This window comes from Neovison vison, chromosome 1 (genome assembly GCF_020171115.1).
Source record: "Neovison vison isolate M4711 chromosome 1, ASM_NN_V1, whole genome shotgun sequence".
NCBI lineage: Eukaryota > Metazoa > Chordata > Mammalia > Carnivora > Mustelidae > Neogale > Neogale vison.
Window position 1 is genome coordinate 284,595,416 of NC_058091.1, and position 14,674 is coordinate 284,610,089.

General features: G+C 38.3%; 1 non-coding gene across 1 annotated transcript; it reads right to left on the bottom strand.

The window, feature by feature from the left end:
- Positions 1-1,219: 1,219 nt before the first annotated feature.
- LOC122897217 lies at positions 1,220-1,357 on the bottom strand. The gene has a single exon (XR_006382493.1). It is a non-coding gene; the product is annotated as a U4 spliceosomal RNA (small nuclear RNA).
- Positions 1,358-14,674: the final 13,317 nt, after the last annotated feature.

Sequence of the window (14,674 nt, forward strand, 5' to 3'; positions counted from 1 at the left end):
GAATTGCAGGTACCGACAGCCCCTGGTTAAGTGAAGTGTTTTGAGACTGTTTGCTGCTCTTGGACAGTGAGAATCGGAGGAAAAACAAAGAGAGAAAAACAGGAGTACTGACAGACTGACGTGAGAAACAAAAGAATGTGCCACATGAAAAGGTGCGCAGCAGATCCCGTGATTCCAGAGATGATACCTCCGCTACCTGTACCAAAATCGCTTCCCATGGCACCACGCTAAGTGTTTGAAAATTATTTCCTGTGGTTTCCAAGAAGAGGAGCTGGGTCCAGAGTGTAAATCAACATATTGCCCTCTTCAGCCACAAAGTCTGGCTATAACAGCAACAAAAGTAGGCTAAACTAAGCAATGAAATTAATGGCAAAGTTCATACACATTCTGTCATAGGCTCCTTGTCCCATGAAACCCACCCAAAATCAGTTCCCAGAAGGTGTTTTAAGTATTCTTGACCTGGAGTACTTGTTTAAATGACAACAACAGCAGAGGTAATAATAATATATTTAACATTTCCTAAGCATTTCCTGTATGCTTAAACGTCTTATCTAAAGGATATTATAAGCTTTACTCATTATGTCTACTATGATTGATCACAATCAATGAGGAAAGAGCTATGATAAAAATCTCAGTATACCTTAAAATAACTGGCACAAAGCTATTTGTACAGCAAGTGATCAAAATATATTCAATTGTTTAAAATAAAAACATAAGAGAAATAAGGAATTTATTGTATTAGAGGCATACATTTGGGAGTTATCTACCAAGGACACACAAAAAACTATCTAAGTAAATAATTTCCCTCAGAGAACAAAGTCCAATTTTCTTTTTTTGAATTATTCATTCACTCATTCATTTCAGTACTTATTTATTCATTCAATTGAGAGCGTCCTAAAAGCTCTATTAGGGACAAACATGATTCTGATTCTCATGGAGCATAAATTATTATGAAAGGGACAAAGCTAAGTTATGAATTACTAATAAATAAGTTATTACAGACCACAATGAGAACTGAAGAGCTGTAAGAGGTCGAGGACACGTGAAGTCTTAGGGGGAAAGGAGCAGAAAGTGTGAATAGCCCATGTAAAGAGGTGGGGTGAGAGTCTGGAGGGGAGCTGAGAAAGATTCTGGAGCTTCTCCAAAAAATGAAGCTCATTTGACTTCTACTTTCAGGGAGGTTGGAGACCAACACGCTGCTGAAAATCAAAGGAAAAAGCTAACACATTTAAATATCATATATTAAGGCATAAAAGGGCTCTAGAACAACAATGACCAAAGGGGATAACGTTTTAATTAGCAATAATCGCGCCTCGGATAAACCTCATTGGCTACGATACTGCCATTGCGCAAAGCTTGGGGATAACGTTTTAGAGAAGGCAATCTTACAGAGTGAGCTGAGGCTCTCCTCTGTCCCCGGGGGAACATGACGTACATGCTGACCTTGTACGTCAGCTAGAAAGGGACCAACAGTCAGGGCTGGGCACAGGCAGGGCTCACTGTTGGGGGACAGAGAAACCAGTGGGATCTTTCGGTTGAGCAGGATGCTGGTGTTAAAACTGGAGAAGTGAATGGTCTCAGGCACATGGCCACTTCCTCTCTCAAAGCACAGACTGGGATTGTGGTAGGAAATAAGGAGAGAAGTAGCTTCATTCAAGGTAGAATCATTAGAACTTGCTGATTGTTTGAATATAATCAATCAGAGAAAGACACTCAGGTTCTGACTTGAGCAAAATTGGATGGAATGATAGCAGAATGGGTTAGGATGTTGAGGGAAGTTCAGAGGCTTTCCTGAGGTCACCAACTCGTTGGTAGCAAAACAAGAACTAGAATCCAAGTTTCCTGCCACTCATTCCAGTATTCTATATCATACTAAGTTAACTTTTCTTTAGGAATTCCCGTCAATAGTATTACGTCTGCATCACACAGACACTACATAGACATATTTCGTGCTTAGGAGCCCAATTTTCAGGAGCAGTCAAATATTAATTTTGAGGCTTTAAACAAGGGCAGCAAATGCAAATGCCTTCAAAGCCAGGAAGTGAAAGATGGGTGAAAATCAAGCTTTATGATCAAGAGAATGGGAAGGAGGGCCCTTTTGATGCACTCACAGGGTTCATCACCCCTAAATGCATTCAGAGTTGATTTTAAAAATATTTTTAATCGCTTGCCTGCCAATTAGGACACATTTATATGCAGTGTACCAAATCCTGCTAATGAGATGCAAATATGTTTGCTAACACCCATTAAAAAGAAACAACAGGCCGAAAATAGAGTCATTTTTCTTCTGCTAATAACTTCCTTGTCCTGTACCACTTCTGCCTATAATTTTGCACAACATTTTATTTGTCAGATGGGATGCTGCCTGATCCATGAAGCTTTGAATAAAACCAATTAGATCTTTAAATATACTTGTTGAAATTTTTTCTTTAACATACCTTATTTTGCCTTTGAGCATAACCAAAAGATAAGTAAGTTTGTTCAAGGACTCTACTGTGGTTCAGCCACTTAGTGAAAGTGGCAATGTGTTTCTAATTGCAAAAATATTTATATGTGAAATAGAAGTCAAAATTTTATTCCATAAACAAGAAAAAAAAAAGGGCCAAAAGAATGCCATGCTTAGGGACTCCTGGGCTGCTCGGTCAGTTAAGTTCCGAGTCTTGATTCTAGCTCCGGTCATGATCTCAGGGTTATGATCTCAGGGTCATGAGGTAGAACCCTACGATCTCAGGGTTATGAGGTAAAGCCCTACATGCTGAGCATGGAGCCCGCCTGAGATTCTCTGTCTCCTTCTCTCCCTCTCCCTCAGCCCCTCCCCCAAATCCACCTCCTCCCACTCACTTGTGCACTCTTTTAAAAAAAAAAAACAAGAAGGCCAATGATGATGAAATACTGTGATCCTGGAATTATAGCTAATCCAACCTTTCACAACTAAAATCCAAATAAATTAATTGGATTACCTTGACTGATACATTTATTGTTCCGTTGAGATCCATGTCAGGAACCCTCAACCTCATTACCCAGGGAACAGACAACAGAAAGAGGAAGAAAAGGATGACCACAAAGTAGAAGCCTCCAGTGATGTATGAACATGTGGGTATTCAACAAAAAACCAATGGGAAAAAAAAATGGTTTCATAGAAAGAACTATTTTGTTTCTGTTTCCAGAAATTGCTTAATGCTAAAGAAAATATTTATTTTATTTATGTTTCATCTGGGAAGCCATTCAACTTAAATTTTTCTTGGCAGTTTTGTAATTTATAAATGCATTAATATAGAACCAAATTTGGCAGGATATCAGTATAGTGAACTTTTGACAAATTCCCTGATAGTCTTTTATATGCTTAATTTTTGAAAATGTATTTAATGAAAGGATAAAGATCCATCCATTATGTAACCCACAAAACAAAAGAGTTAAATAAGAATGAACTATCTTGAAAACATATGACCCATAGGACAGTCATATCAAGTTAACATCTCAGATATCTTACTATCATTTTTGTATCTATGGTTTTTGTAACATTTCATTTATTTATTTACTTTTGGCTCTCAAAGTATCTGTTGTTACTTTATTTATTTACTTCCCCACTTCTTCATAAAGGTAGACAATTTGGTTAATCTATTTCTGCCCGTATTTTGTTATAAACAACACTTTAATGAGACTCTGTGAAGATGACTGTTTCTTTCCACCTGCTGATAAAAAAATGGACATCAAAAATATTGTTGTGCATGTAGAATATCAATTGCTGACTTTGCAACAGTTCATAGGAAAAAATCTGAGGCTTTTAGATGATGGCAATCTTAATGTGAGCCAACACTGTAATCATTACTCCGTTTCTGCAGTTACCATTGATAATAATTACACTTCTTCTAATCAAGGTAGTATTATAAGATTACCCATTAAATAAAAACTTCATTATAAATGCATAACAGTGATAAACAATTTTTTGCATATATTTTAAAGTTGTATTTGTGCTTAAAATGATCTTAACCAGATATTCATGAACCAGAAAAAGAATTAAGTCTGGATTAGGCCTGAACACCTACTGAACTTCAGGATAGAACCAGAACAAATATCTAGATCAGTTTCTAGATGACTGATTAGAAACTATAATACCACATACATTTTAGACAACTAGAGTCTAAATGAATACAGAGATGAGCAAAGAAGTCTTGCCATGAGCAAAGTCTTTTTTTAAAAAGCTCACCCTATATAGAGAGAGCAACTACATTTGAGATTCCAAACTTGGGTCAAGCTAACCTGCTGGCTTAGAAAATAAATCTTTGCTCTTCTCCCAGCATAATAGATCCATGTGATCAAAATAAGGTCTGGTTCCACAATGAGGATTCCAGCATACGGGTAAAGGCAAGTGTGAAATACTAAGAAAGAGACATGTGCATAGCAAAAGAGAAAGAAAACACAGACAAATGTATGTATTCATACACATAAATCCTACACAAGAGAAACTTACAATAAAAATTCCAAAACACATGAGAGGATGTGAAGCAAGGGGAACCATCTTACACTGTTGATTGGGAATGCAAACTGGTGCAGCCACTCTGGAAAACAGTATGGAGGGTCCTCAAAACATTAAAAATAGAACTTCCTCATGACCCAGCAATTGCACTGCTAAGGATTTATCCAAAGGATACAAAAGTGCTGATTCAAAGGCGGATATGCACCCCGATGTTTCTAACAGCATTATCAACAATAGTCAAATTTTGGAAAGAGCCCAAATGTCCACCAACTGATGAGTGAATAAAGAAGGGGTGTGTGTGTGTGTGTGTGTGTGTGTGTGGTGTGGTGTGGTGTGGTGTGTGTGAGTGTGTGTGTGTGTGTGTGTGTGTAATGGAATATTAATTAACCATCAAAAAGAATGATATCCTGTCATTTAAGATGACATGGATGGAACTAGAGGATATTATGCTAAGTGAAACAAGTCAGAGAAAAACAAATACCATATGATTTCACTCATGTGGAATTTAAGAAACAAAACAGATGAACATAGGGAAAGGGAAAGAAAAATAAGATTAAAAACAGGGAGGCAAATGATAAGAAACTCTTAACTAGAGAGAACGAACTGAGGGTTGTTGGAGGGGAGGGAGGGATGAGCCAAATGGTTGATGGGCATTAAGAAGGGTACTTGTGATGAACACTGGGTGTTGTATGTAAGTCAGGAACCACTAAATTCTGCTCCTGGAAACGATAGTATGCTATATGTTAAGTAACATGAATTTAAATAAAAATCTGGAAAAACTAGTAAAAAAATATATATATACAGATGGCAAGTAAGCATATGAAAAGATGCTCCACATAATGTATCATCAAGGAAATGCAAATTAAAACAAGATAGCACTACATACCTATTAGAATGGCCCAAATCCAGAACACTGATGACACCAAATGCTGGCAAGGATATAGAGCAAGAGGAACTCTCATTCATTGCTGGTGGGAATACAAATTGGCACAGCCACTTGGGAAGATGGTTTGGCAGTTTATTACAAAGCTAAACATATGCTTCCTATACACAATCCAGCAATCTCAAAGGAGTTAAAAATTTATGTCCATGCAAAATTCTGCACACAGGTGTTTATAGCAGCTTTATGCATAACTGCCAAAACCTGGAAGCAACCAAGATGTCCTTCAGTAGGCAAATTGACAAATAAAAGTGGAAACAATGAAAGAAGCCAATCTGAAAAGGCTCCACACTGTATATTTTCCAACAACATGACATTCTGGAAAGGACAAAACTATAGACACAGTGGAAGGATCAGTGGCTGCTGGGATCGGGGGAGTGGGAAGGTAGATGAACAGGCAGAGCACATTTTTAGAGAAGTAAAAATACTCTGTATGGTATTATAATGATAGACCCATGCTATCACACATTTGTCCAAACCCATAGAATATGCAACACCAAGGTGACTCTAAGGTAAACTGGGTAGATTTGGGTGATTAAACATCAATGTAAATACATACTTGGTTAAAAAAAAATTAAATTAAATAAAAAGTATACATAAGAAAAATAAATATCAAAAAGCTCACAAAACAGGAGGCATTACTTTGATATTATCCAAAATAATATCAAATATTAAAACATTCTAAGAACTTTAAAATCTCCATAGAAAAAAATTTTTTAAAAATCTCCATAGGGATGAGGAGGAGAAGGAAGAGGAGAAGAAGCAGGAGGACAGTAATATTAGTAACAATATCAACAACAAAGTAATAGCTGCTCAGAAATATTGAGCACTTCTGTCACTATTCTAAAGTGGACTTTACTACAGCAAATCAATGAGAAAAATAAAGGAGGAAATTGCCATTTTTACCTGACCCCCCCATTAACCCAATAAAAGGTCTGCTTAACTTCTCAACCTCTTGACTTTAGAATCCTCAAATACCTCAAGAGGGGAAAAAAAAAAAAAAAAGATGATACCAAATGCTGAACATTCTCCTGTGAACTCCTACTTTCTCCACTGAGGCTTGCTCTCATATCTATAAGGCAAAATCAATAAATAATAAATAATCAGGTAGCAAAAATAGGAAGACGTGAATCACAGTAAATAGGGCTAGAGGAAAACTTACAAAAATGAAAAATACAATCACAAATAAGAAAAAACAGAATAAGTATCAAACTGATGAGAGAATTGGCAAATCGGAGGACAGGAGTTAAGAATTTACCTAGAACAAAATGTGGAGCATAACAAAAAATAAAAACCTTAAAAATATTGTATACAGAGAATAGCTCCTGACACAATATTAACAGATAAGAAGCTCTGACATGTACCTAATAATTGTTCTAAAATCGAAGAATAGAGAACATGGGAAGGAGGAATCAAGATGGCGGAGAAGCAGCAGGCTGAGACTACTTCAGCTAGCAGGAGATCAGCTAGATAGCTTATCTAAAGATTGCAAACACCTGCAAACCCATCGGCAGATCGAAGAGAAGAAGAACAGCAATTCTAGAAACAGAAAAACAACCACTTTCTGAAAGGTAGGACTGGCGGAGAAGTGAATCCAAAGCCACGGGAAGATAGACCCCGGGGGGAGGGGCGGCTCCCAGCAAGCGGCGGAGCAATGGAGCACAAAATCAGGACTTTTAAAAGTCTGTTCCGCTGAGGGACATCGCTCCAGAGGCTAAACCGGGGCGAAGCCCACGCGCGGTCAGCATGGCCTCAGGTCCTGCAGGGTCACAGAAGGATCGGGGGTGTCTGAGTGTCGCAGAGCTTGCGGGTATTGGAACAGGAAAGCCGGCTACAGAGACAGAGCCGACAGTGAGCTCGCAGCTCGGGGTTACTTTGAACAGGTCGCAGGCTCGGTGAGCTCGGAGCGCGGCCGGAGGTCAGGCAGACAGAAGTTACTGGGTGCTGTTCTCTGAGGGCGCACCGAGGAGTGGGGCCCTGGAGACCAGGAGGCCGCCATTTGTATTCCCGTCCTCTGGAACTCTACGGAAAGCGCTCAGGGAACAACAACTCCTGAAAGCAAACCCGAGCGGATTACTCAGCCCGGCCTCTGGTAAGGGCAGTGCAATTCCGCCTGGGGCAAAGACACTTGAGAATCACTACAACAGGCCCCTTCCCCAGAAGATCAATAAGAAATCCAGCCAAGACCAAGTTCACCTACCAAGGAGTGCAGTTTCAATACCAAGGAGAGCAGCAGAATTCCCGAGGAGGAGAAAGCAAAGCACGGAACTCATGGCTTTCTCCCTGTGATTTTTTAGTCTTGCAGTTAATTTAAATTTTTTCTTTTTCATTTTTTTTTTCTCTTCTTCTGCTAAAATTTTTTTCACTTTTACCCTTTTCTTTTTTAACGTTTTTTAACTAGTTTATCTAATATATATATATTTTCTTTTTTATACTTTTCTTTATTCGTTTTCTTTTTTTAATTCTTTTCTTTTCTTTTTATTTTTTTTCTTTTTCTTTCTTTCTTTTTGAACCTCTTTTTATCCCCTTTCTCCCCCCTCACGATTTGGGATCTCTTCTGATTTGGTTAAAGCATATTTTCCTGGGGTTTTTGCCACCCTTTTAGTATTTTACTTGCTCCTTCATATACTCTTAGCTGGACAAAATGACAAGGCGGAAAAAGTCACCACAAAAAAAAAGAACAAGAGGCAGTACTGAAGGCTAGGGACCTAATCAATACAGATATTGGTACTATGTCAGATCTAGAGTTCAGAATGACAATTCTCAAGGTTCAAGCCGGGTTCAAAAAAGGCATGGAAGATATTAGAGAAACCCTCTCTGGAGATATAAAAGCCCTTTCTGGAGAAATAAAAGAACTAAAATCTAACCAAGTTGAAATCAAAAAAGCTATTAATGAGGTGCAATAAAAAATGGAGGCTCTCACTGCTAGAATAAATGAGGCAAAAGAAAGAATTAGCAATATAGAAGACCAAATGACAGAGAATAAAGAAGCTGAGCAAAAAAGGGACAAACAGCTACTGGAACATGAGGGGAGAATTCGAGAGATAAGTGACACCATAAGACGAAACAACATTAGAATAATTGGGATTCCAGAAGAAGAAGAAAGAGAGAGGGGAGCAGAAGGTATACTGGAGAGAATTATTGGGGAGAATTTCCCCAATATGGCAAAGGGAACGAGCATCAAAATTCAGGAGGTTCAGAGAACACCCCTCAAAATCAATAAGAATAGGCCCACACCCCGTCACCTAATAGTAAAATTTACAAGCCTTAGTGACAAAGAGAAAATCCTGAAAGCAGCCCGGGAAAAGAAGTCTATAACATACAATGGTAAAAATATTAGATTGGCAACTGACTTATCCACAGAGACCTGGCAGGCCAGAAAGAGCTGGCATGATATATTCAGAGCACTAAACGAGAAAAACATGCAGCCAAGAATACTGTATCCAGCTAGGCTATCATTGAAAATAGAAGGAGAGATTAAAAGCTTCCAGGACAAACAAAAACTGAAAGAATTTGCAACCACCAAACCAGCTCTACAGGAAATATTGAAAGGGGTCCTCTAAGCAAAGAGAGAGCCTACAAGTGGTAGATAGAAAGGAACAGAGACAATATACAGTAACAGTCACCTTACAGGCAATACAATGGCACTAAATTCATATCTCTCAATAGTTACCCTGAATGTTAATGGGCTAAATGCCCCAATCAAAAGACATAGGGTATCAGAATGGATAAAAAAACAAAACCCATCTATATGTTGCCTACAAGAAACTCATTTGAAGCCCGATGACACCTCCAGATTTAAAGTGAGGGGGTGGAAAAGAATTTACCATGCTAATGGACATCAGAAGAAAGCAGGAGTGGCAATCCTTATATCAGATCAATTAGATTTTAATCCAAAGACTATAATAAGAGATGAGGAAGGACACTATATCATACTCAAAGGGTCTGTCCAACAAGAAGATCTAACAATTTTAAATATCTATGCCCCCAACGTGGGAGCAGCCAACTATATAAACCAATTAATAACAAAATCAAAGAAACACATCAACAATAATACAATAATAGTAGGGGACTTTAACACTCCCCTCACTGAAATGGACAGACCATCCAAGCAAAAGATCAACAAGGAAATAAAGGCCTTAAATGACACACTGGACCAGATGGACATCACAGATATATTCAGAACATTTCATCCCAAAGCAACAGAATACACATTCTTCTCTAGTGCACATGGAACATTCTCCAGAATAGATCATATCCTCGGTCCTAAATCAGGACTCAACCGGTATCAAAAGATTGGGATCATTCCCTGCCTATTTTCAGACCACAGTGCTCTGAAGCTAGAACTCAACCACAAGAGGAAGTTTGGAAAGAACCCAACTACATGGAGACTAAACAGCATCCTTCTAAGCAATGAATGGGTCAACCAGTAAATTAAAGAAGAATTGAAAAAAATAATGGAAACAAATGATAATGAAAATACAACAGTTCAAAATCTGTGGGACACAACAAAGGCAGTCCTGAGAGGAAAATATATAGCGGCACAAGCCTTTCTCAAGAAACAAGAAAGGTATCAGGTACACAACCTAACCCTACACCTAAAGGAGCTGGAGAAAGAACAAGAAAGAAACCCTAAGCCCAGAAGGAGAAGAGAAATCATAAAGATCAGAGCAGAAATCAATGAAATAGAAACCAAAAAAACAATAGAACAAATCAACAAAACTAGGAGCTGGTTCTTTGAAAGAATTAAGAAAATTGATAACCCCCTGGCCAGACTTATCAAAAAGAAAAGAGAAAGGACCCAAATAAATAAAATCATGAATGAAAGAGGAGAGATCAGAACTAACACCAAAGAAATACAAACTATTATAAGAACATACTATGAGCAACTCTATGCCAACAAATTTGACAATCTGGAAGAAATGGATGCATTCCTAGAAACATATAAACTACCACAACTGAACCAGGAAGAAATAGAAAGCCTAAACAGACCCGTAACCAGTAAGGAGATTGAAACAGTCATCAAAAATCTCCAAACAAACAAAAGCCCAGGGCCAGATGGCTTCCCCAGGGAATTCTACCAAACATTTAAAGGAGAACTAATTCCTATTCTCCTGAAACTGTTCCAAAAAATAGAAATGGAAGGAAAACTTCCAAACTCATTTTATGAGGCCAGCATCACCTTGATCCCAAAACCAGACAAGGATCCCATCAAAAAAGAGAGCTATAGACCAATATCCTTGATGAACACAGATGAGAAAATTCTCACCAAAATACTAGCCAATAGTATTCAACAGTACATTAAAAGGATTATTCACCACGACCAAGTGGGATTTATTCCAGGGCTGCAAGGTTGGTTCAACATCTGCAAATCAATCACTGTGATACAACACATCAATAAAAGAAATAACAAGAACTATATGATACTCTCAATAGATGCTGAAAAAGCATTTGACAAAGTACAGCATCCCTTTCTGATCAAAACTCTTCCAAGTGTAGGGATAGAGGGCACATACCTCAATATCATCAAAGCCACCTATGAAAAACCCACTGCAAATATCATTCTCAATGGAGAAAAACTGAAAGCTTTTCCGCTAAGGTCAGGAACACAGCAGGGATGTCCATTATCACCACTGCTATTCAACATAGTACTAGAAGTCCTAGCCTCAGCAATCAGACAACAAAAGGAAATTAAAGGCATCCAAATCGGCAAAGAAGAAGTCAAATTATCATTCTTCGCAGATGATATGATACTCTATGTGGAAAACCCAAAAGACTCCACTCCAAAACTGCTAGAACTTGTACAGGAATTCAGTAAAGTGTAAGGATATAAAATCAATGCACAGAAATCAGTTGCATTTCTCTACACCAACAACAAGACAGAAGAAAGAGAAATTAAGGAGTCAATCGCATTTACAATTGCACCCCAAACCATAAGATACCTAGGAATAAACCTAGCCAAAGAGGCTAAGAATCTATACTCAGAAAACTATAAAGTACTCATGAAAGAAATTGAGGAAGACACAAAGAAATGGAAAAATATTCCATGCTCCTGGATTGGAAGAATAAATATTGTGAAAATGTCTATGCTACCTAAAGCAATCTACACATTTAATGCAATTCCTATCAAAGTACCATCCATCTTTTTCAAAGAAATGGAACAAATAATTTTAAAATTTATATGGAACCAGAAAAGACCTCGAATAGCCAAAGGGATATTGAAAAAGAAAGCCAAAGTTGGTGGCATCACAATTCCGGACTTCAAGCTCTATTACAAAGCTGTCATCCTCAAGACAGCATGGTACTGGCACAAAAACAGACACATAGATCAATGGAACAGAATAGAAAGCCCAGAAATAGACCCTCAACTCTATGGTCAACTAATCTTTGACAAAGCAGGAAAGAATGTCCAATGGAAAAAAGACAGCCTCTTTAATAAATGGTGTTGGGAAAATTGGACAGCCACATGCAGAAAAATGAAATTGGACCATTTCCTTACACCACACACAAAAATAGACTCAAAATGGAAGAAGGACCTCAATGTGAGAAAGGAATCCATCAAAATCCTTGAGGAGAACACAGGCAGCAACCTCTTTGACCTCAGCCGCAACAACATCTTCCTAGGAATATCACCAAAGGCAAGGGAAGCAAGGGCAAAAATGAACTATTGGGATTTCATCAAGATCAAAAGCTTTTGCACAGCAAAGGAAACAGTTAACAAAATCAAAAGACAACCGACAGAATGGGAGAAGATATTTGCAAATGACATATCAGATAAAGGACTAGTGTCCAAAATCTATAAAGAACTTAGCAAACGCAACACCCAAAGAACAAATAATCCAATCAAGAAATGGGCAGAGGACATGAACAGACATTTCTGCAAAGAAGACATCCAGATGGCCAACAGACACATGAAAAAGTGCTCCATATCACTCGGCATCAGGGAAATACAAATCAAAACCACAATGAGATATCACCTCACACCAGTCAGAATGGCTAAAATCATCAAGTCAGGAAATGACAGATGCTGGCGAGGATGCGGAGAAAGGGGAACCCTCCTACACTGTTGGTGGGAATGCAAGCTGGTGCAACCACTCTGGAAAACAGTATGGAGGTTCCTCAAAATGTTGAAAATAGAACTGTCCTATGACCCAGCAATTGCACTACTGGGTATTTACCCTAAAGGTACAAACATAGTGATCCGAAGGGGCATGTGCACCTGAATGTTTATAGCAGCAATGTCCACAATAGCCAAACTATGGAAAGAACCTAGATGTCCATCAACAGATGAATGGATAAAGAAGATGTGGTATATATACACAATGGAATACTATGCAGCCATCAAAAGAAATGAAATCTTGCCATTTGCGACAACATGGATGGAACTAGACGGTATCATGCTTAGCGAAATAAGTCAAGTGGAGAAAGACAACTATCATATGATCTCCCTGATATGAGGAAATGGTGATGTAACATGGGGGCTTAAGTGGGTAGGAGAAGAATAAATGAAACAAGATGGGATTGGGAGGGAGACAAACCATAAGTGACTCTTAATCTCACAAAACAAACTGAGGGTTGCTGGGGGGAAGGAGGTAGGGAGAAGGGGGGTGGAGTTATGGACATTGGGGAGGGTATGTGCTTTGGTGAGTGCTGTGAAGTGTGTAAACCTGGCGATTCACAGACCTGTACCCCTGGGGATAAAAATATATGTTTATAAAAAATAAAAAATTTAAAAAAAAAAGAATAGAGAACATGGCTAATGATTTCCCCGAATTAAAGGAAGACAGGAATTATCAGAAAGCAGACCTGTGATCCCACAAAAGAACCAATCCAAACAAGCCCACACCTAGAAACTTTTAAGACTGCTATTTCCACAGCTCGGAACACAGCTCTGAGGGTCTCATGTGGGAGGTCTGTTTCTGGCAATGATGATGCAGTTTTTCTCAAACAAAACTTCCAACTGAGAACAGCTAGGACATCTGGATGATTTGTTCACAGAATTTGTAGAAAAGCATCAGGGAGCTCCAAAAGGGAACAAGGATCTCTCATACCCAGATCCAGGCAGAGGACAGAGGCCGGAGAAGTGAATGCCTCTTTGTAAGGTACTTGCCAGCTTAGAAAAATGGCAGCAGACAGGTTGAGAAGCTGAGAAAAACCTTATAACAGGGAAGTTTCCACAAGTTGAGTTTCAAGACCATAGGAGAATAGGGACCCTGATAAATATCCCAAGCTTTCGGTTTAGCTTTTAAGAGCTACACCCTAAGAATAATGCTGAATTAGACCACATGGAGATCCATCATGGTCAAGAGGCTAAAAAGCAAAAAAGGGAAAAAAAAGTCTTGAATGCTGTTAAGAAGAAGAAAAAAAAAATCCTTCAGGAGCATCAATTAACCTTCAAGCTGACTCCTAAACAGAAATAAGGGAAGCCAATGATGTAAGATTCAGAGTTGTAAAGGACAGGAAGAGAACACCTGCTAATCTAGAATTCTACAGCAAAAATATCTTCTGAAAATGAAGGTGATATAAAAATATTTTCCAAGAATTCAGCATTAGCAGATGTGCCTTGAAAAAAATAACAAATGTTTTCTTTAGCTAGAAAGAACATGATTGAGGTGACAAGGCTAATATGTGGGTAAATGAATATGGACTACATAATCATGTGCATGAGGATTAAAATAAAGTATGAAGAAAAATGAAGAGAAAACATATGAAAATGCCATTACATACTTTGAGAAAAGGATCAATGAGGTTAAAATGTCCTAAGGTCCTGAGCACCTGAGTGGCTCAATTGGTTAAGCAACTGCCTTCGGCTCAGGTCATGATCCTGGAGTCCCAGGATCAAGTCCCACATCAGGCCATCTGCTCATCAGGGAGCCGGCTTCTCCCTCTGCCCCTTGCCTCTTTCATGCCTGCTCTCTCTCTCTCTCTCTCTCTCTCAAATTAAAAAAAAAAAATGTCCTAAGGTCCAGAGAGTGGTAAAGGTATTAATTTTTATATTAAATGATTTCAGGATACAGATTATAACCTCTAAATCTATACTAATTAATAGTTAAAAAAAAAAGCATATAGCTAACAAGGCAATGGAGGTGCAATGATTAGAAATATAATGAAGAGACAATCAAAAGGGGCAAAAAATAATCAAGAAAAAAAGACAAGGACAACAAAAGGCCAATCACAAGATAAATTTAAAAGCCTATCAAGAATTTCATTGAATACAAAACAACTATATTGTGTCAGTTTGGGTCCCCCAGAAAGCA